This window comes from Dasypus novemcinctus, chromosome 3 (genome assembly GCF_030445035.2).
Source record: "Dasypus novemcinctus isolate mDasNov1 chromosome 3, mDasNov1.1.hap2, whole genome shotgun sequence".
NCBI lineage: Eukaryota > Metazoa > Chordata > Mammalia > Cingulata > Dasypodidae > Dasypus > Dasypus novemcinctus.
This window is the reverse complement of record NC_080675.1, coordinates 164,097,293-164,121,313: the sequence shown is the minus strand read 5'-3', so window position 1 is coordinate 164,121,313 and position 24,021 is coordinate 164,097,293. Positions and strand designations below refer to the sequence as shown.

Sequence of the window (24,021 nt, the reverse complement as noted above, 5' to 3'; positions counted from 1 at the left end):
CCCACGCTGGGGGGAAGGCATTGCATTTACATGCTGAGTTTGGCTTCGAGACTGGCCACATTTGAGTAACATGAAGGCTGAATGTCAGCTCTTATTAATCCTCTTTTCCTCCTACTTCAATGGTACAAGGCCCTTACACCTTCTAGATAAGGTTCCCTAAAATGGGGTCCATGAGTGTGAAGCAATCTGCACAATGGAGAGACTCCCCCATCTGTGGCACACTGCAGATGTTCCCAGTAGATGTTTGTCAACAGAATGAGTGAGTGAGTGAATGAATGAAAGTTCAATTTGTCAGGAGACAATAAGGCAGCATGAAATCAAGAAATGCATTCATGGACTTTTATAGATCTAAGTACTTCCTGAGATCCAATGCCTGAAAATATGCCACTCCTTTAATGTATTTGTTACTCAAACTATCTGACAGATTATTAACTGTCAGAGGACTGCTCTTGGGTCTGGAAGCTGTGATTCATATGGACAAGCCTCTTGAATGAGGAGAGGTCTATCTCACTGCTTCTGGCCCCTCCTTGCTTCCTTGTGGGTTGGCTCCCTGAATGACACCTTTGGTTAGGCTGATCTCTTTCCATTTCCTGAGACTCCTTTGAAGGGCATGAATGAAGGATGGTGGAGCAAACACTGGGACACAGGAGTTAGTCACTTCGGGCTCACATCTGGACCACACCAGGCAGATGACTTTCAGTAAAGCACATCTGCTACAGTCCTCAGTTTTATTGACTGAATGGTTGTAATGGTACCTGATAAGGTGAGGATGAATAGTAAATAAGTCATTAGATGTGAAAACACAGAGCGTCTTATCTTCTCTGAAGAACTAACATCTCCAGTGCCTGTATTAGCATTCTAAGTGTAAAGCTTTCCACTAGCAGGAGCTGGTGGGCTGGTGGAGGAAGGGCTTCTGATGAGAAAAGAGGGGAGGTGCCTTGCTTGCAGCACGGGCTTCTTTCCGACTGACAGTCTCACTCGAGGCTGGACAGTGATGCCCTGCACCCTGGAGCTGCACAGCCAAGGCCAGTGCTTCCCCTGCCTGGCCTGGAGCAGCAGCTGCTGCAGAAGGAAGACCCCCCACCCCAAGTTCACGTGGTCATCTTTTTCCCAGGCCACCCCCTCGACTTTCTGTGTCCTCTGCTATTTTTACATGCTGTCTGCTACTCCAAAGCCAAATCCCTTTAGCAAACATTGACTAAGGACTGGGAGAACGTCAGAAATTTTTATGACTCCAACCTGCCACTAATTTGCTTCTATTCCTAGGAGGAGAAATAAATCAAATACAGTGTTCTCTAGAGTACAAAGTAGAAAAATGTAGAGTTATAAACAACGGTGGAGGTGAGAATGGTCATGTTCAGCTGGAGGGTTGAAGGAAGTAGTGGAAGCTATTCAAACTGAGTGTTGAAAGAGGAGCAACCTTTGGTCAGGCTGATCTGAGGAGGAAGGACCATTCGTAATGACAGAACCTCGTGAACAGAGGCCTAAAAATGTCAAAGACCTCTTTGAGACATGAAAATTAACAAATGGTTGTTGGACTATATCTGGGGAAGCATTTGAAAAATACACTTAATATAGATTGAGGGAAGCAGATGTGGCTCAAATGATTGAGGTCCTGCTTACCACATGGAGGTCCCAGGTTCAGTTCCTGGTGCCTCCTGGAGAAGATGAGCAAGAGAGCAAGTTGGTGCAACAGGCTGGCATGGTGAGCTGATGCAACAAGATGACACAACAAGGACACACAAAGAGGAAACACAATGAGAGATATAACAAAGCAGGGAAATGAGATGGCTCAAGTGATTGAGTGCCTCTCTCCCACAAAGGAGGTCCTGGATTCGTTTCCTGGTGCCTCCTAAAAAGAAGACGAGCAGACGCAGAGAGCATGCAGCAAATGGACACAGAGCAGACAGCAAGTGCAAACAATGGCAGGGGGCCTAAATAAATAAAATAAATCTTTAAAAATGTATATATATAGATAGATAGATTAAGGTTAAGTTGTAAATGGTTTTGAATACAAGTTAATGAAAGTAGATTTTGTCTATAAGTAATTTATAAAATAAAAATGAAATGAAAAAGGAAGTTATTACCCCAGCATTAGTACAAAACTTTGGTATTCTGGTGTATTTCCTTCCACTCTTTTTTCCCCGTGTGTATTTGTATTTTACATAGAACACTTAGCGATTACTCTTCCTTTCTTACATATTGTTATTTAATAAACATTATTACATGTTACTGTATCATCTTCAGAAGCAACATATTTATATAAAAGTCCATTAAGAATTGAATATGTAGGACAGGCTTCACATCCCCAAGATGAAGACTTGACAAGGTTAGAGATAAACCTTATTGGAAAGAGCCAGTTCTCCTGATCTTCCACGGGAAAAACATACAGAGAAAAGTAAGTGCTTAGTGTTCAGATTAGTTTTTATATTAGAAGTTATTTCACAGGTACATCTAGGAAAAAGGAGTTCCCACCTCTCTGTGACCTCTGAGGATTTTGTTTTCTGCTACATTCCAAGACGTTGCTTAAGGTTCCCTCAATGGGGAAATGAAGCATTTATGGTCAAGAGGTCAGACAGGATGGCTGGAGACACCATCTGGCTGTCCCTGGCCATCAGTCCTTCCAGACAATTGCTCAACTGTGCCAAACTATGTACAGTGCATTTCAAAATCTCATGGCAGAATGGATATGTTATAGCTTAATTAAATTAGTCTCTTAATTGTTTGACAATTTTTGGTACTTCAAATAATATAGAATGAGCTTTTCAACTATGTTGGATCATTTCCTCAAGAGAGAGATTACCAGGGAAGACATGACTAGGTCAAGATTTCATGGGTATTGCCACATCTCTCAAGTCAGTTTGCTAAATTTTTCAGCACTAAAGTGTTATTCCAAGTTACAATTACACCCATAATGAACCTCTTCACTGGATTGCATATTAATGTCTTTTATTTAAAAACATATGCTAATTTAATGACTTCTTTTACATTTATTTCTTTGATTAATAGGGGAAATAAATACCTAAAATTTTCAATTAATTGTCGTTCCCCTTTAGTGAATTATCTCATTGTGCCTAAATGTTTTTCTCATTATTTTACATAATTTAAAAAATAAGTCCTTAACACATTGTTATATTTGTTCAAAATTCTATTCCAAGTCTGTCCTTTCATATTTTGTCATACAAACACTTTTACATTTTTCATAATAAATCTGTACATCTCTTTTCTTGAAGTCTCTTCTTTTGGTTCTAGATCTAGAAAATTCTCCTTTTCCAGATATCTGATAGATATTGCATTCAATCTTCTTTTTTGCATGTGGTCTTAATATTTTTCTTTAACTTACACATTCAAAAACGTTTTTCAATGTCAACTCTGTGCTAGTATTTATTTTGGCTAAAGGTTGAATGATGTGAAAGTCTAAATTAAACTACTTTTCTAAGTTATGATTAGTCTCAAAAAGCCATTGATTAAATGACAACATGTATCAATTGTTAGCCTTTCTTCTATATTACTATGTATCTCTTTTCACTTTCTCCATCTGTCTAGATTGTGCTAGTACCCAACAGTTTTTAGTATAATGCATCTTTAATATGCATTAATATCTATGATAGAATTGCTTCCCCTTTATTATACATTTCCAAAATTATATTTACTATATAATTTTTTCTTCCAAGTGACACAAAAAGCAATTTGTGAAGTAAAAAATATCTTTTGGGATTTAAATTTACGGGAAACAAAAATTGATTTTGAGAAAATCGGTAATTTTAAGATATATTGTCTCCTATCACAACATTCCTTTTTATGTGCCTAAACCTTCAGTTATGTCCTTCAGTAAAATATTATTTATTTATTCATATGTCACAAATATTTCTCATCAAAATTATTTCTTATAATAGTATATTTATGCAGATGTTGTGAATGAGGTTTTTTCCCCATTGTATTTTGTTTTCGGCTGCCGTATAAAAATTTGTGTGTGTGTGTGTATCTGCATTATCTTGTATGAGGCTACCTATAAAACTTTTATTAATGAAAATAGTTTCTTGGTTTATTCGCTTCGATTATCTGACTATGCCAGCATACTGCCTGGAATTTTTTATCACTCATACTTCAATATGCGTACCTCTTATTGCTGTCTCATATTGCTTTCAGTGAATAGGATTTCTAGAATATTAATAATATTGATACCGGTCAAATTAATTTTATTTCTATTTTAATGTGATTATGACTTTTAGATAAAAATAGATGACCTTTATTATGGTAAAACATTTTCCTTCTATTCCTATACTTAAATATTTTATCAAAGGACTTAATTTTTGAACATTTTCCCTTTCTTAATCCACTTAGGCTAGGTATTATGTATCCTTAGATGATATATTATCTTCCTTAATCTAATTGTGTCAGACAGTGTATTAATAGATATCTTTATCTATTTATAGCATTGCTCCTCGAAAAGAAAAAAAAAAACCTGAAGAAAGTGAGCAGTGGTAAAAGATTTCCTCATAAGCCCCCTTGCATGAAAAAGGTCCCAAACACCAGAGTATGTAACCAGGGCTGCCTTCTGAAAGCAGATTTTTGGTTTCCAACTCCAACCCAAGAAAGGGGTTCCTGTGGAGGGACCTGTCAGGGGTCAACCTCAGCATACTGAGTTGCTCTAGGAACAAGACCAACCCTCAAAGCCTGGCCACATGTGTGATACTAGATCCAACCTGTTTTGGTCCTAAGAGCAGCTGATATTATTGTTTTCTCTTCCTAGCCCCCAGGAAGTTAGCTTGGTGAAAAGAGAGAATTTGGGGCTTCCTTGGCTCTGCTGTAAATGGTTACCCCAGTGATTTGCTCCAACAGGCATGGCTTTCTAAACTGGACTTTCCAGCGCCTTGTGGAGAAACTGGTTGTGGCAACACCTAGTTGAAGGGTTATTACTTTTTTCCTCCCTCTGGTGTGTAACTCTCCATATCTTTTATCTGTTTCAGGATTGCTGGGCACTTGCCTGACAAGGTGGCCGGACTGGTGGCCATGAGCTCATGTAATAGTCTAAATCCCAACACCTACAGAAATATTTCAGTGATGCACGTTCAACCATGGCTGGAGATCAGAATCATCTGGGGGAGTTTCACACAAAACTGATGCCTGGGCCTCCCCTCACTAGCACCGCCATCATTCTCTGCTGCCCACTCCAGGGCTGGCTGCAGCAACGTGGTCTCAGCCAAGATGCCCCCACAGGAGCCATCTGTCCAAAAAAGCCAGTCATCCCTGACAGAACTGTCACTCCTTTTCTCCTCCCTCCCCAGAGGAAAGGTGTTTTCTTCCAGTTGTGCCAGGAGTTGTTGGTTTGCTTGATGTGTTGCCTCAGGTCTGGAGGTGCCCATCCTTGTCTTGGTTTTTGGCAGGTCTCCCCTCCTGCCTGCCCTTTCCTTCATAGGGACCATTATGACTTCTGGGCCCTAGTCACTCGCTTGATTTTGGTGTTCTTTCCACAATTTCCACTAACTTTAGAAAGGAATTCCAAGAGATAACACTGCCCTCCAAATGGCAATCCTGTTCTGTCCAGTTAGAACGAAGGTCCCTGCTGTCTCCATTAGGGGCTGAGGAGGTACTTCAAGTGGGTAGTAAGTCTTGGCTCAGAATTGCTGAGAAAGTTCAAATTGTAATTCAGATATTACTGGGGCCACCCTATACCCTGGGGATTTCAGTGATTTTGGCTCAAATGTCCAATTATCTCTGCTTGGACAATTCTGAAGCTTTTACACAATCTCTTTTTCACATTCCTGGCCATCTTTTTATTTTTTTTCTTTCCTCTTTTCTCTGTCCCTTCTTTTTGACCCTTCTGCATCCTCATGGGCCATCTGCATTGTCCCCATGCATGCAGCTCCATACACAGTCTTTTGTCTTCCTGAAGGAACCCAACGACTTAAATGGTTTGTGAATCGAACAGCTTTATTGCAGACTCACAGGTTGCTGTGAGTAAGCACATCACACCTTGCAGAGCCTCCTGTCCTTGCCGTGGCTCCACCCATCCCCCTCCTCTGCTGCCTTCCAAAAGCTGCAGCTTCTGCCATGAGCTATGTTCCACTCATAGTAGTAGGGCCCAATCCCCCCATAATGCTTCTCCTTTGGAGAGCAGCCCCCCTCTTGCCAGTTCCCTGCATTAGACCTCTGGAATACTAGGGATTTAAGTTATCTTCAACTCTTGACTTTCTTAACTATATCGCTCTTATTATCACGAATATAGCCATAAACACTGAAGGTGCCCTCTTACATTTAATGTCTCCCTTTGATCATCAAATAAAAATTATAGTCCAATGATGACCTCATTTAGTTCCTACCCTAAACATTTAATTTCGTGCCCATCACAGGGCTCATGCTGTGGGGCTATAGAATAGGTGATAAAATTAGAAACAACAACAAAATGAACAACAGCAGTAAAGAATGAAGTTACTTTCATAGGGCATTCTTGGGTCAGGAGCCTTCTAGGTATTTAATACATTATCTCTGATCCATACGACAACTTGGTGAGGCAGATGTTGTTATTATTATTTCCACTTGATGGATTAGAAAACCGTGCCTGAGCAATGCCAAGTGTGGAATGGGGACAAACACCTCAGGGGGAGTAGGGAAGCAGGACTGGGAAGAAGGAGGAATCAAGGTGGATGCAGTTGCAACAGAGGCTTTGGCAGACGCCACGGCAAGCAAGGGTGGGGCGACTTCAGAGGTGTTCCTGCGCTGACCCATCATTCGGCAAGGACTGCACCCCAGAAGAGGCGTAATGGGTGGTGGGGGCAATTCTTAGGGAGCAGCCTGGCCAACACTCCCAGCAGCTGGGAGGATGAGTTCCCGGGTCCTGCAGTGGGTTCTGGGTAGCACATCACAACATCTGCTACAGCATATGGACTTGTTCAAGGTGCCTAGGAGGCAGTGTTATTACCTTCTGTATTAAAGAGGTCACCAAATATATAAAAATATAAAAAACCAGTTAGTGGCAGAGCTGGGATTTGAATTCAGATCTCTCAGGCTTTCAGTCCCCAACCCCAGCCCATACTACTTTCTCCTACACAATAGTGACTGCAGTAACCATTTTTCTCCTAATCAGTACATTTGTTTAAAAGGGGTTCTTGGGGAAGGCAGTGAAGGTTGCTCCAAGCCTGAGCAGGTTTGTACCCGAGCATCTGACCCTGCTGGCAGGTGCAACCATCCCTCTTCTTGCTGGGCACCTGGGCATGGGATTGTGGGAAAAGGTCCAGAGATCCCTTCCCGGGCGACCTCTAGGTCCTCATTCTGTGCCTCTTAGGAGAGAAAAAAGGGCCTAAATTAGGGAAAGGAGCTAATTATCAAGGACCAGGCTTTTTCAACTACGTGGCACCAGTAATCTGCACTTCGCCCGTGAGGGAGGTATTGACTCCCCAGTTTTTTAGAAAATGAAACAGAGGCTCAGAAAGATATCATTGTGTGCTTTGAATTAGGAATGAAATCTTCTGAAAGCTGAGAGCAGAACCTTTTTGGTCAACCTGGAAGACAAAAGACAGTGAGCCCGAGGGCGGGAGCCTGGGCAGGCCCTGCTAAGAGCCAAGCCATTGCTCAGTCTCCACCAGGTGCCTGGCCAGACTGGGAGGAACAAGCACCATCATCTCTCTGACAGTTTGTGTTCAAAGAACCCCTGCAGGTAACACTTGGAGTCATGAGAAGTGATAGAGAGGGTGTATGTGAAATCAGTCTGTCACCCACGGGTGTACCAAGGCTGCGTTTATATCCTGTTTTTGTTGATTTAAAAGAAGCAGGTGGGATATTCATTAGGATGTTCCTTGGAAACAGAGGATGAGTATCAGAGAGGATAAAACTTATCAGCAACCAAGACTTCCAGCATGGTACGGAGAACTTACATTTGCTCAGGAATCACCATGAAACCAAACCCTCACTGCCATCCTGTGCAGAGCACACTAAAGAACCACATTGAAGAGGACACCCGGCCACACCTTCAACTCCTTGCTCTGCAGTCTTTATCGAAATGAGAAAGACAGTGTGGACTGGCATAGTGATGGCAAATCCTCCCTAAGGAGGTGCCCCATCATTGCTTAGCTCAGTTTTGGTGCTACTCACAATTTTGAAATGAGGAAGAAGCTCCCAACAGAAGAGAATGGAGATGACACATATATGAAACGCATGAAGATTCCTTTGGATCACAGGACCTTGTTAATTAGGAAGGAAGGAGCTACACAAGTTGATGGGCAGCATCGAGTACCCAAAGAGTACCACTCTAGAGAACCAAGAATAAACCTGGCATTTTGGACAATTTATCCAGACCCGAGATGGTTGCGGGTGATGTGAGTCCTGGAGAGTGAAGCTGCTGAAAGTGGGCAAACCTTCCACATGAAGAAACTTAATAGAGAGGCTGATCCAGCTGATCTCGTGGGTGAGATCTGGTTCCCAGCTTGTCCTATTAAGTGACAGCCAGCAGTTATGTTGGTAATACGTTTAGTGTGGGAATGGTAACCCCTCGTCGCTTCTTGAAATCACATTTTCTTCAGGCAAATTAAAAACTACTGTGGTTGTGCTCACAAAAAAGTGGGGTGGAGGTTCATGAAATCTGAGTAGTAATAAATACTCCTCAAAATACATGCATCATGTATGCATACGAAATACACATACTATGTATGTAATACAGTGTTTCTGTGCCAACATCACAGCAGGACTGAATTCGTGGTGGAAGATCTGTTCTTTCTTCTGACTCTGTCACATATCAGCTGGGTGGTCCTTGTCAATCTTTTCCTTTTTCTGGATATCAGCTTCCCCATCTGCAAAAGGAGGGGAAAACTAGAGGATCACCAAAGTCCCTGCCAGATCCAAATAAGCAATTGGATCATATCTATGACTGTTTTTTTTTTTTTTTTTCTTTTCTGACTGCGATAGCTCTTTTTTTAGAACAAGCTGTAGGCCTGGTCAGAGGTGACAGTAGTGACAGCAGAGCATTTTGAGAGCACCCAGGGCTCACTGACAGGGGCAGGCACCTACAATTCTTCCCTCCACCTAAAATTTGCATGCTCATTATACTTCTGTCTCCTGCTCTTGAAGAAGGGGCACCATGACCATGAGGAACTGGCCCCACTCTGTGGGCAGTTGAGCGCTCACTGGAACCATTTGTTACGCTTGGCTAAGGTCTAATTGTGGCATGGGCACATGGGTGGGGAGGACATGTCCTGCCTAGCCACTCCCTTCACCACTCACTGATGGGGAAAGGGTGAAGACGCTTGTGGAGTGACCAAGCAGACTCCCTAAGGCAGAGCTGAGACAAGGACTCCTGTTTCTTGGTCATTGGGCATCTTGGTACAATGTTCTTCCCTCACCTAATATTGTGCTGCATTTATATTTTTATTTTTTATTTTTTAAAGATTTATTTATTTCTCTCCCCCCTGCCCCCATTGTCTGTTCTCTGTATCCATTTACTGCGTGTTCTTTTTTTTTCTGTCCACTTCTATTGTTGTCAGCGGCACCGGAATCTGTGTTTCTTTTTGTTGCATCATCTTGTTGTGTCAGCTCTCCGTGTGTGCGGCACCGTTCCTGGGCAGGTTGCACTTTCTTTCGCGCTGGGCGGCGCTCCTTATGGGGCGCACTCCTTGCGTGCATCAGCACTGCACATGGGCCAGCTCCACATGGGTTAAGGAGGCCCAGGGTTTGAACCTTGGACCTCCCATGTGGTAGACGAACGCCCTAACCACTGGGCCAAGTCTGCACCTGTGCTGCATTTAAAACATTGTAATTTCTTTCCTTGAGGAAATTTCCACATCTACTATGGTACTTTAAATAGATTATGGAGGGAGGGCAGAAACAACAGAATATTAACATAAATTTTCATGCACCTAAATTAATATTACAAATATTCAAACACATACCACCTGGCAGTGCTAATTACCTTAGGGTGACATTTTTAAGAATATGATAGTAGATAGATATAGGTGTGGTCTGAGAAAAACAAGCTTGGCTAAGAAACCAATGCTGAGAACAGTGGTTGGCAAACTACCATCCCTGGGTCAAATCTGATCTGAGCCCTGTTTTCATAAATAAAGTTCTATTAGCACATAGACAAATCCATTCCTTACACATTTTCTGTGACTGCTTTTACATAACAAGGGCAGGGCTGAATAATTGTGACAGTGACCATATATCCAACAGAACTTAAAATATTCACTACATGGCCTTTGCAGGAAAAATTTGTTGAACCCTGGTTTAGAAGAATTAGCCTATATTCAAGACTTGATTAGACATCTCTCCAAAGATATACAAATGGCCAGAAAGCTCATAAAAAGATGCTTAGCATCATTAGTCATTGGAGAAATGTAAACCCTAAACATAAGTAGACTTCATTTCGTACACATTAGAGTGGCTGCTGTTAAAAAAACTGAAAATAACAAGTGTTGGAGAGGACATGGAGGAACAGGAACCCTCTTTCATTACTTGTGGCAATGTAAAATGGTGCAGCCACTGTGGAAGATAGTTTGGTGGTTCCTCAGAAAGCTAAATATAGAACTACAGGTTATATAACCTGGCCATCCCACTACAAGGTGCATACCCAAAAGAATTGAAAGCAGGGACTCAAACAGATATTTGCACACTGATGTTCATAGAGGCATTATTCACAACAACTAAAGGATGGAAGCAACACAAGTGCCCATCACCCAATGAATGGATAAACAAAATGTGATATATACGTACAATGGAGTATTATTCAGACATAAAAATGAATGAAGTTGTAAACATGAGTCAACATGGATCGATCTTGAAGACATCATGATCATGGTGAGTGAAATAAGCCCGACACATAAGGACAAATATTGTATGATCTCACTGACTTGAAATAATTAAAAATAAGAAAACTCATAGAGTCAGGATCTTGAATACAGGTTATCAGGGGATGGAGTGGGGATAGGGAATAGGAAGTTAAGTCTTAAAATGTACAGCTTTCCTGTATTAGAACAATGGAAATGGATGGTGGTGATGGCAGCATAACATTGTGAGTACAATTAACAGCACTTATAAATAAATAAATAAGGTTAAAAAGGAAAAGTTAGATTGTATATATGGTAACAGAATAAAATTTTTAAAAAATTCCATGGAACTGCAATACACAGTGAATCCTACATTAAACCATGGGCTAAACATGAAAGAAAAATTATAAAATGTCCATTCATTAATTGTAACAAATGTAGCACACCAAGGCAAGGTGGTACATAGGAATCTCGTATTTTATGCATGTTTGTTCCGTAAATCCTCAACATCTCTAATAAAGAAAAAAATTATACCTGGAGGAAGTATAACCACCTGAGGAATATTGTTTTACAATAATAATTTCATATATGCTCACCTTTCCCTAAAAATTTGTTATTCTGAGCTTGCGTATGATTGTTTCCACAAATAATGTATTTCTTTCTTTAACGAATATGTAGATAGCCCTTACTGTGTGCCAGACACTGTTTTAAGCACTTAAAAATATCTAGTTATTTCATCCTAATACTATCTCTATGAGATATATGTTATTATTATCCTTGTATTACAGATAAGGAAATGGAGGCAAAGAAAGTTTACAAAACTTGCCAAGGTCACAAAACTAGAATGTGTTTATCATCCAAGGCAGACAACGAGAGTGAACATGGCCTTTTGATTAGACATTCATGGTCGCATCAGTAAGTTCAGATCAAGTTGAAATCTCAGGTCTTTCCTCAAGGCCCATAGTGAGGTGGGGGGCTCCAGGCACAGCTCAAGCAGACACCAAGAGCAATGCTTTGAACGGTTTCCTTCAGCAGTTATAAAATTGATGAAATAGAATAATTCATGGATGCTTCAGTAAATAATTTATCTATCGAATCATTCACAAATCCAATAACATGTGAAATAAAAAGGTGGGAGGAATGAATTTGAACCAGGAAGGATCAATAAGAACCAGTAGGACAGGGGCACATTAGTGTGCCCAGATGGACAGCGCTTCTCTGCAGGCCTTGCCTCTAACATCAGGAGGCAACCTCTGAGAGATTGCCGAGGTTGCTGCTTCCCACAGAGTGCTGAAGCTGTCTTTTCATCTCTCCGTCTGCCCTTTCTGTGTGCTGCCTAGATTTGCTTTGTCTGTGGAGCAGAGCAGCTCTTGGCATTAGGATTCACATCGTGGATTCCCCTGGATCCTTGTTGCAAATTGCATGACTTCATGAAGTGATCATCGGGGGAGCACTTTGCAATTTGATGAAGGCGTTGCTTGCTGTCTTATTTACAGCATGCCGCTCTCCTTACGGTCAAGATGGTTATCTGTGCTTCATAGGTGAGGACCGAGGCAAAAGGTGTCAATGAGCATGGCCAACAACTCAGGCTTCTGACTCCTAATCCCCTCTCTTTCCACTCCTCCACAGTTGCCTTAGTCTCAAATGCCACTGGGAAAGATCAGATCAGAAGTCAAAGAGCTGACTCTCTGGGATAACTACTCCATTAATTTTAGTCATTTCAGCATTCTTTACCCCATCTATAATCCTACGCAGACATCTGTGTAATATCACTTGGGAATCAAAGACATTTTCCTCCTAGTATAACTTCAAGATTAAATGGCCATTCTGAATGCTTATTTTTCTAATCTTGTTTACTGCCCGTTCTGCAGGCACTTTTGCTGCCTTCTATGCTTTTGTGGTAACTCATCTTAATTAACCGAGAAGAAACCAGGGTGACCAGCCAAAGAGAAATGATGTCAGCTTCAGAATCACATCAGATAAATCTGAATAGATGGGACAGATTTTCTGGAATGGTCTTGCAGATGGTCTCACAGTCTTTTTTAGGAAATCTCTGGAGAATTGTACTAAGGAACTAGTCAAGTCTCATTTTCCATTTCTCATAGTTGAGATTTCAGATTAGTTTTGCTCTATAACAGTAGTAAATATTAATTTTATATAGTGATTTACAACTCAAAAAGTGCTTGAGTCAGGATTTGAATGCTGATTAGACAGATCCAAAGTTCATCCAATTTTTATGGCATGTGGTGAGAGCTGGACTAGTTCATGGCCTTGTCATTGTACCTAAATAAATTGGCCATGATTAAGTGCATCTGAGGTTCCTGTCCATTTCAGCAATTGATTTGAGTTTATCTTCAGTTGATCTATGTTTTGTAGCAATATTTGAACATCATAAACTTCCCTATCAATATGTTATGGCTTATTCAGTTATACTGCAATGACCTTCCAGCTGGATTTCAAACAAATTGGTTTGGGACCAATAGCTTTGATATATTAATATGCATAGGTTAAAGATCAATCTGATGGGATATATTAGAGAAAACAATTTTGTTTTAAGGTAACCAGACCCACTGTGCGAATCATGGGGCCTTGATTTGTTCATAGTTTCACAATGAGATAAATGTTGAAAAGGAATTTGTCTCTGTTAACTATGTTCAGAATTCTGCTACTTAAAGTTTTAACAAATGGTCAGCAGTCAGGTCTATCATGGGTGATGTTTTCTTTTGGATTTTCCATTGTTAATTGGCCATTGTTATTATTATCAATCCACTGCATTAGACTTTTGCTGGGAAGATGAGCGCTTAGCAGAGGGAGAATTGTTCATACTTGTTCGCACTGCCTATTTGAGATACTAGCAGTGAAGCAGTAGTTCCGTGTATTATTTCCTTTGCCTTCACTGCTTGACAGTTGATCGATATATTGAAATCCTTAGAAATTAAATAGTTTGAGCAGGCAATAGGATTATTGCTTATTTTATTTAAAGAAAAATGAATCTTAGAAAGATACTTTCTCAATCGTTTAGCTCATCCAAGTCTCTTAACTCTTGTTCTATCATCTTCCTCATCCTTTAGCTCATTTCTCATTTTTCTGCAGTACATTACTGAGTGGTTCAGAGCCAGTTTGTGTTTGACAAGCTGTCTGCATTCTTGCATGGCCAAAATGTTGTTGTTGTTGTTTTCTTTTGTATTGCTCTTTCACTGACATGCTAGCTTGACTGTGTATAGAATTCTAGGGTCAAACAATTTACACTTGAAAGTTCAAAAATATTGTTTCTGACTATTATCTGGTGATGCTAATGAAAGTCCAGTGCCAACTTTGTGAAAGACGTTTGTTTTCATTTCTTTGAAAATTTTATACTTATTATCCATGAAATTCCAAATTTCAGTAACATGTGTTTCATGTGAATCATTTATAAATTTGTTTTGCTTGTTAGGGTGTTTTTCAGTATGGAGAGTCATGAATTCTTTCATATCAAGGACTTTTTTTTCTGGTATTAATTGATGAATCAATCTCTCCCTTTCATGTCTCTATTCTTTTAGAAATCCCAATCATATGGAAGCTGAGCTTTCTAGACTGATCCTCTAATATTTCACCCAGGCCATTACTCCGTTATGTGCATTGTAAGTCATTTAAATTTAAAAATGCCCTTGGCAAACAAAATGACACTCTTTTCTTGATGTGTTCATTCAGGAACTGCTCATGGATTCTGTAACATATTAGGTATATATTGAGTATTTTTTATTTCTGGGAAAGAAATTTAATGTAAAAGTAATGGCTTGAGCTATGGGGTGGAGCTAGAGAATCATGAGGGACATTCATTCAGTAGAAAAAGCTTTGATGGAATAAAGGAGGTGTGCTGAGATGTGGTAAAATATGTGACATCAGATTCCAGAAGGCTTTGAACACCAGGTAAAGCAATGTATGTAATTTATGTAGCAGACAGTGAGAGGCCACAGAAGGGATACCATTCTCCTGATAACACAGGAAGATTAGTCTGGCTTAATAAGTAGTACAGGAGTCTGGAGTCGGAGGGTTATGTTAAGGGGAGGTGAGTTAAAAGTTCTGCGGTTGTCTTGATGGGATATAAGAAGTGTCAGAACAAGGGCAGACTTTAGTCACCAACAGGAGAGAATGAATGTCAGATATGGGAAGAGAGAGAGGAAGAGTGGATAAAAATATCATCTATGGCTGTAGTGGCTGGTTAGAAAGGAGGAGAGGTCAAGGTAAGGAGAAATAGGGACAGTACAAAAGAAGACTTCATTTTGGTAGAAAGATGATTTCAGCTTTCCTTGTGTTAAGGCTCTGATTCCCACGTATTTCCACCTGGGGAATCCAGCTGCTGATAGACATAGGGCCTTAGGATGCAGAGGGGAAGAGCAACCCTGGATGAAGGTGTGACGTACACAGATGCTGTGTAACGTGTAATTGTTGTCCTCTGGAGGTCTTAAAATCTACTTGTGAGGTAAAGGTAACCCTTTATAGTTAACAACAGTAAAGAGAATATAATTTAGTGCTAAATTGGGCATGAAATATTTCTAGTGTGGTAGCAGTGGGAAAGGGATTAAAGATTTCTTAGAGCCTTTAAGGTCTTGAGTTGGATGGGGAGGGTTTAGTTGGGTGCTGACATTGGTGCTATCCTTTAGAATAAAGAGGCACCTATACGATATGGTAATTTAAAGATGAATAAAATTCTTTTTAACCAATTAGCCCTGATGAAGGGTAGGTATGGAATCCCCACATATTGTTGTATTTCTGACTCTATACCCAGTTTTGGGCTGCATATACTGTCCTCTATACTAAATCTGAAGTAGGGCCATGTCTCCTTTGGACTGTAGCTAGCACAAGGGTAGGTAGTTTAACAACAGATGCAAGATGTGGAACCAGAAGGATTTATGTCTTTGCAAGCAGGATGATGCTTAATCCCTTGGAAAGTAATGCAATTCAAGATTTCACAGAAACCTTATGATTTTGTTTCCCAGGAAAACCCAATATGAGTTATGCAGCTGTAGACCCTCAGGACTGGCACAAAATGACAAAAAAAAAAAAAAAGGAAAAAACTATATATTTCATATAACAGACTATAATCTCACTTTGTTTTTCCTACCGCATTCTCTCTCTAACTGCATTCTAGGAAGAAGGAATGAAACATGTGATTAATTTGTGTGGGTGTGATGCAACAACTACTAAGTGTTCTACAGAAAGACATTGGGAAAGTCAGGTTTCTTCCTGATTTTTGTTGATTCCCGTGTGAAATATTTGACAACATTCCCCAGCCCATGCTCCCTCCAGTGATCATGCAAGTAGATATTCTGGAAACACTTATTCTGCAGATGGGGACAATCCTGCTGGTCTTTCATGACTCAGCTGGAGTGTCATGACTTCAAGGAAACTTTGGCTCTCTGGTCCCCCAGACTTCCATCCAGGCTCTGCCCAGTACCCCTCAACTCCTTTCCTTTAGCTATGTTTACTTCCTGCCCCTAAAACACTGAATGTCATGTCCCTGGATGGATGAATGAATGAAAGAACTAATGACTGGTGTCTATTTTGATACATCTCGTGCTCACATTTCATCAGTATCCACATTTATGGATGGGCTACTTATTGTATCTCAATGAAATCTAAAACAGACTTTGAAATAGTCCACAGAGGGCCAGTCACCTTCCAGCCAGCCAATAGGTTACCTGGCATTTGAAAGGAATGATCTCACCTTCTCAACTGGATTGTAATGTTCTTAACCCTAGCCCTAAGGTGGGCATGAGCCCAGCTTTAGTGACAGTGTGGGATGTGTGGTCTTCCCAGACGCGGCCCCAGTACAGTGCCAGGGAGAAAGCCGTGGCACAATTTGTGTCCTTGGTCTCTGTGACAGTTTTGGAACCTCCTGGCTTTCAAAAAGACTGAGGCCAGCAGCCTTATGGGGTGCTGCACGCTGAACATTTTGCCTGACGCTTTCACAGCTGCTCCCCTCTCCTGCTGGGCAGAGATTTTGCTGGATTGAAGAGCAGGTTCCGGGGACATTCACCATTCCTATTCCTAACTGAGAACTATACAGAGCTCACTGGACTGTAAAAGTGAGAACTTAATTCTCTGTGTTAGAATAACCTCCAATGTCTGACTCCTTTACAGTCTGAGAAATTTTCATTGCACAGGTAGATGGTATACACACCTTCTCACTGATATTTTCCTCTCTCCCCTCCGTGGAGAAAATACTGTGTAAATCTGTGAGATGTCATTGGCGCCCCTACGCTAAAGAGATTGAATTCTGCCTTTGGTATCACTTTTGCAGTATCTTTGCATGCAAATTATCCCATTGCTATGATTGTGTTTCCTTGAGATATTCCCATTTTGCTTTCCTGGGAATGGAGATTTGTGAAATGGAAATGTGGGTGGATGCCCGTGAAAATGGCTGCAGTCTCCTTGAGAAAAATGGCATGACAAATTGCTCTCTGTGGGGCTCCACCCAGAAAAATAGATGCCCAGTGCTGTTATTATTATTATCATTAGCAGCATTGCAACTGAAGTCTGTTTGCATACCAGCAGTACACAAAAATGTCATTTTGATCTATGTGCCCCTTCAGAGAAACATCATAAATGATCAATTTGTATTTCAGGGAGGTGGTAGAAGGGCACAGACTGAAGCTGCATTAAAAGAATTTTCTTGCCAGTGTAGAGACAAACGAGATCTTTGAATGGATTGCGACATTGGACCGGAAATAGAGGTCTTATGTTGATTTCACAGTCTGGAGTTCTCCTCATCCTGTGATTTGGGACAGTCTTTCTTTGCCTAGCATGAATCCCTGAGCAAATCCAGCTGTGTTTCATGCTATGGAATCAAACCTTTCAAAAAAGACCTTTTGCTGTTAGAATATATGTGTATTCATATTATGCAGTCTTGTAATGAGATGCTCTGTGGGAAAGTATTTTGGAAACCGCAAGGCTCTGTGCACCACATGGACATGGTGATGATGATGATGGTGGTGGTGGTGATTTATCAACAGAAATTGTGGCCCACTGTTATTTTCCCCCAACCAGTCCAGCGGGGAAAGGAAGATGGAGCCCTGTGAGTCATAGCAGATCCATCCTACCCCCTGAATCCCAAGAAAGTAGACACAGGCATGGAATTTCCAAGCATAGTTCAGAGTCAGACACAGCTCTGGGGGGTGAGAGGGCATGCCTACAGCCCTGCATCAGGTCCCTTAGACCAAGGAAAACTCGGTGTGCTTTTCGGAGGGTTTTGGGTATCACTTTAATAGCATACACATACCACCCTTACCTGAAATACCAGACCCACGTACAGTCCATATGCACACACATCACACCCACTCTGTTGACACACATCTCATGCTGATATACACACACCCACATCTACAACCCTCAAAAGCACACTCCCCTACATAGTTTACACCTGTCCCCAACATCCCCCCATACACATTTTCTTTTCTTATCGCTCACTGTACCCACACCCTTTATCCTTACACTCAAACACACATTCTTCATTAACACATGTCCTACAGACCTTACACACCCTCATGACCCCCCCACTGTATTCATGCTCACACACTCCCCTCCTTCCCCTACACCCACACAGCCACCGTTGTATACAAAGTCATACACACATACCCACAGTTGTGCAGCTTGACTGGAGAACTACAAGGAGTGTGTTTGGGGTGGAAGGGGGAGCTAGGAAGCCCCCTGGGGTGGGCAAAGTGAGGAAGGAGAAAGAAAAGAGACAGGGGGGAGGCCTTGAGTTAGACGCGGTCCATGCCTTATGTCACCGAATTCTCCCTTCCACTTCAGGAGAATGTCACTCAGAAGTCCACAAGTGCCCCAGCCTTTAAAATGGGCTTGGAGTCCATCTGGGGTTGTCCTCCACACTGCCACAGATTCCATTTGTGCTGGTGGTGGGGTGGGGTGGTACTGGTGGTGGGGTTGCAGGTGAGTGGGTGTGTATCTCCTAACTCAGTCACTGTTTCTCTAATATTAGATTATCTCCCTGTGTCTTTTTTAAAGAAATCTGGTTCCCAATGACTGCTCCTCATTCCCAGGGCTGCCATCTTCTTTCCACGCTGCTTCAACTCATGGTACTGCCTGTAAATCCCCAGGACTCCACTAACACCAAGTCCACTGAGAATGGCAGACATTTACTGGAAGTGATGGATACAGAGGGGGAGACAGCACTGGGCATGAATTACCATCAAAGTTGACATTCTATTTGATTGGGAAATTCTCCTATGGGCCGTGTCTCTCCCTAACCCCTGTCCAGGGCTGTGGCTAGCCTATGCATCTTTGCCTGGAAGAAAGGGTGGCTCTTCAGCTGAGCATGTGACTGGTTTGCTTTGAGCAGCACTCGGCGCCCCCTGCCCCGATGGCTGTCTTGTGCAGGGCCCACATGCTTAACTCTCCCCAGGGGTACTGTCCCTACCTCCTCCCACATGTCCTTGGGGTAACCCTCAGAGAGCATCCCTCCATCCCTCTCTTCTCTCTGTTTCTGGAGACTTCCTTCCTGATCTCAGTACTCGCAGAACCTCAACCTTCCTCACCCATGGCTGGGCATAAAAATTTGGTTCTTCTAATGTCTCTGTCCACTTCAGCTCTGGCCAAGGGGTATTGGCTTCATCAACCCTAAATGATTCATTAGGGGCAAATTACAGCATTTTTCTAAATACCTGAAAGAGTCTTCTTGCCAGCCACACAAAGTAGAAGTGTCTGTAGTTGAGTGTGTTTAAATTAAATAGCGACTCCTTTTTTGTCTGCTTGTTTTCCTCCAGATAAATATGAATAACCCCTTTTTTAAAAAGTAAGAAGATAGAGCTCCATGAACCTTAATAAACTTCCCATTTAATTATGATATAATTACTGATAAAAGGTAGAACTGGAATTAAAACTCAGGGCTGCTGCCCTCAAATCCCATTATTTTCCCATTTGCTGCCTGGTCTCTAAGATGAGATCATCATCTGGGTACCCTCAGGCTTGTGCTTGCTCAGCTCCCTGAGGAAAGAACGGTCCTGGTGCAACACTCTCCTTTGCAGTGGGCACTTTGGGACATAGGGGATGCACTTCAAGGAGAAATAATGGAAGCAAGCCTCAACTCCAAGCAAAATATCAGCTATCTCTGACGTGGCTTGTTTCCTGCTTCTCTTCCCTGGGTTTGCAGTACATAAGGAAAGGGCAATGAGATTCAGGGGCACTTCCAAGTCAGCCACTTGCCTTAAATGCTAGTGGCCAGTGACATTCATGGCTAAACATTGTCACAAGAATGTGCTCATTTCACTAACTCACTACAAAGGACTGTACCTAAGGAAAGTTGAGCCCAAAACATGTTTGCAAAAGGAACCTGAGAAAGGAAAGAAATGAAAAGCAAACAATCTTCCCAGTATTTTCAAGATTGATATTTGGCACTAGTAGTAAAAAAAAAAAAAAAAAAAAAGACTCAAATACTTGGGACACATAATGAAAGCTTTTGAGCTGGGATGAAATTCCAGCTGCTTTTATTAAAAGATTTTGTAGCATTCCTCAGGGACATTTTAGAGACCATTTTAACTTGGTTCTCCTCAAATGGCCTCTCATCATTCGCTGATTAGTAGATTATTTCTTGAGCTGGGTAAATAATTTCTTCTCATTGATTCTATACATTGGGGGTGCCACTTTAAAAGGACAGGAGAGGACTCTATAGTTCCTTTCACGAGTGACAGCAAAGTCCTAGAGGCCTCAGCACTTAATAAACACACTGAAGAAAATGGCTGATAAGATTGGGACATACACATTTTTAAGACCCCAATATAATAAGTAAATTTTGGTTGGTTTTTAAGTTTATACAGAAAGCATTTCTTAAAATTTATTTGTATCCTCCTAAAACTTAGCCTGCAGTTGTATGTTAGGATCCTTTTAATGCCCTTACCTCTTTTGTAATATTTAAACTTTCTAGACATGCACAGAGTTTTCCATTGTGTGATCAATGTGAAGTTGTTTTTATTCATATTGGAAAGGGAAAAGGATTGGTTGGTGATATCAGACAGTCATGGGTTTCAACCATTTGCCCTTTAGCTTTGAATTACTCAATTAACCTGAATCTTTGCTTTCTCAATTGTAAGACAAAGATAATTATACTATCTAACAGGATTATTTTGAGGATGAAAATAGAGTGCTTAGAAGAGGACCTTGAATATGCCTGGCATGAAGTAAGCATTGAAATGGTCATTCTCATCCCCCTTTTTTTACACTGGAATGCTCAGTGCCAATTTGCTCTTCAGTACCTTATGATAACGTCAGATGCAACTAGATGAGTTTTTAACTAAATTAATTTATCAGCTCATTTATTTATTCAATCAATGTTTTTAAATTCCAGACATGGTAAATGGAATGAGCCAAAGTAAAATAAATACATGCTATTCTAATTTCTTTAGTCTAGGGACTTAAGTGCCTTTGATTTGAGTCTCCAGAACATACAGGGATCAATGGAGGGGGAAAAGAAGCTAACGTTAAGATTCTATCTCTTGTCAGTTGACTGATACATTTTATTTCTACCCTTGATGAATGTATATTTATGTATGATGTGCTTATCCCAGAAGGAAAGGTTTGCTGGCTTACCTTTGAAATTAAATTTATAAGAGACAGATTGACCATGCATCCTGTTTTTTTTCTCATTTGGATTTGATTTACGTCTATTGACTTGATGTAATTATTAATAAAACCTTTTACTCTCAAATGTGTTCCACAAGCTGATAAAGGTGTTTAGATGATAAATTACATGGTCATCCAGCTAATAGGCATCTACTGTCAGGAAAAGTGGTTTTATGACTCATTTTAAAGCATCCTGGGAAGTATTTGCCTTGATCATTTCCCGTTCAGGGCCTGAGATTCCATTGGGAAGGCCTTTGGAACATCAGAAGCCAGGCTGGCCAATGAGTTCATATGATGAATGGAAACCCACGGGGCTGCCAAGGCCGAAGGGTCAGATAATGGATGTCCAATTATTCGGGATGTGCCAATGCTAAGAGTTCCATCTCTAACTAGTTAAAGATCAGCCTTGTGAAAAATGATTTCCCATTTCCAACCTATAATGAAAATAAAATAGTGCAAAGACAGATGGGATGGTGCTTTGAGTAATCCTTGATGAAGCTGGTTTGAGAAACAGAACCATTCGTCTCTCCCATTCCACTGGCTCATATAAAATAACTGTGTAATCATCTTAAACCAGAACGGACTGGAGGGGCTGAGGGACAGACATTTCTGACTCTTACGTTTCTGTCATCCACAGCTGCTCATCAATAAGAAAGAAGCAGATGTTCCAACAAGAACTTTCTCATCACAGTACTGGGCATTCAGGCATAACTTGAAAAAAAAACCTTTCGCTGGATTTGTGAGCAATTGTGTGATGAGCTTGACTCAGCAATTCATCTTTTTTTTTTTTTTTAAGATTTATTTATTTATTTAATTTCCCCTCCTCCCCTGGTTGTCTGTTCTTGGTGTCTATTTGCTGCGTCTTGTTTCTTTGTCGCTTCTGTTGTCGTCAGCGGCACGGGAAGTGTGGGCGGCGCCATTCCTGGGCAGGCTGCTCTTTCTTTTCACGCTGGGCGGCTTTCCTCACGGGCGCACTCCTTGCGCGTGGGGCTCCCCCACGCGGGGGACACCCTTGCGTGGCACGGCACTCCTTGCGCGCATCAGCACTGCGCATGGGCCAGCTCCACTCGGGGCCAAGGAGGCCCGGGGCTTGAACCGCGGACCTCCCATATGGTAGACGGACGCCCTAACCACTGGGCCAAAGTCCGTTTCCCATCAGCAATTCATCTTGATCAGTAATGTTAGGAGGTAAGACTTTGGCAGAAGCATGTTGTTACCCTGAGTAAGTTAACTCAGTTTCCAATGACTTGGCTGTTTACTATTCAGATCCTTGGTGGCAAGGCTTGGCATCTCTCCTGCCTTCTGTTGAATTAGCCATGTTGACGGTTTAATCAGATAACACAGCCTAAACAACACCAGACATTTTGCATAGGAAGTGTTGTCTGTTGGAGAAAACCCTGAATGAATAAAGTTCTGATGATCTTAATTTCTAGTTCTCTTTTTGATACTGGGAAAGTCACTTGCTTCCTTATGCCTCGCTTTTTTTTTTTTCTCTATTTTTTTGTCTTTATTTTTTTAATGTTACATTCAAAAAATATGAGATCCCCATATACCCCCTTTTATCACCTATAAAGCAGGACTGACTTTTCAGTCAGTCCTGAGACCTACCTGAGACCTACCTGCCTCATAGAAAACCTGTAATCTAGACCAGCAGATCCTTCTCTAAACTCCGTATAGACTGTGCTCCTGGAATCTCCTTCTCCCCACCATACTTTATACCAAATTGATGATATTTTCAGATTCACACAAATGCCAGTGTGGCTACCAGGCAATTCCTAGTCTTCTTCCCATGTTCTTTGAAGGAAATCATGCCTGTCTCTTCTGAACCTATTGGTGTGTTCTCTCTCTTCTTTCATGACACATTATCACTAGGTATGTTTTATTATCCTTCTCAAGAGCCCATTGGATGTTCTTGTGGCCTGGCACAGTTGTGGATTGATTTACCCTGTTGCCAGAGGCAGAACCTTGGAAGTTTTCCTTGCTGCCCAGTCTATTTTCTTCAATGCCCCTCCCCAGGCTCCAGTCTCAGGACAATTTGGATGATTGGTTTCTAATTCCTTAATTTTCCTCTTGGACTCTGCAACTCCAATGCTTATTCCTGGCTGGTTTGTTCAGTCCCTCCTAATCATTCATGGCTAGTGCAGTTGTCTCCTTAAAGATTTTCCCAAGCCTCCTCCTAACAATTACTACAGCGCATTCATAGCGATCTTTCTTAAATGTCAATGTGATCAGCTTACCCCAGGCTTACTCTTCCCAGGGCCCTTGACTGCTTTTAGTCGGAGCTGGCTTCAGGGGGGCAGGGCCTGTGCAGTTGTTTAGGGGCCTCACACCTCGAGGGACCCTGACCTGAGTTTTATGCTCTGCAGTTGCCGTCTTGAAATTCTGCAACATTTTATAACAAGCAAGCTTGCATTTCCAGTTGGCACAGGGCCCCATAAATTGGGTGGCTGCTGCTCCCTTTGGAGCAGAATCCTTTGGTGCAGCTTCAGGTCCCGCCTGCTGTTTCTGTGCTGTCAACTCTCACCACAGGCACACAAGTCACAGTTTTCTGATGCCTACACCCTTGTGCTTTCCTGCTCCTTCAATCCGGTTCATTCTGGCCAGAAAGTATTACTTTCCCATGCTGCCCAGCGACCATGCTACTTGGTCT

The 24,021-nt window shown here is 41.6% G+C and overlaps 1 pseudogene; it reads left to right on the top strand.

The window, feature by feature from the left end:
* Positions 1–161: 161 nt before the first annotated feature.
* LOC101434811 (alpha-ketoglutarate-dependent dioxygenase alkB homolog 3 pseudogene) lies at positions 162–8,319 on the top strand (annotated as a pseudogene).
* The last annotated feature ends 15,702 nt before the right edge of the window (positions 8,320–24,021 follow it).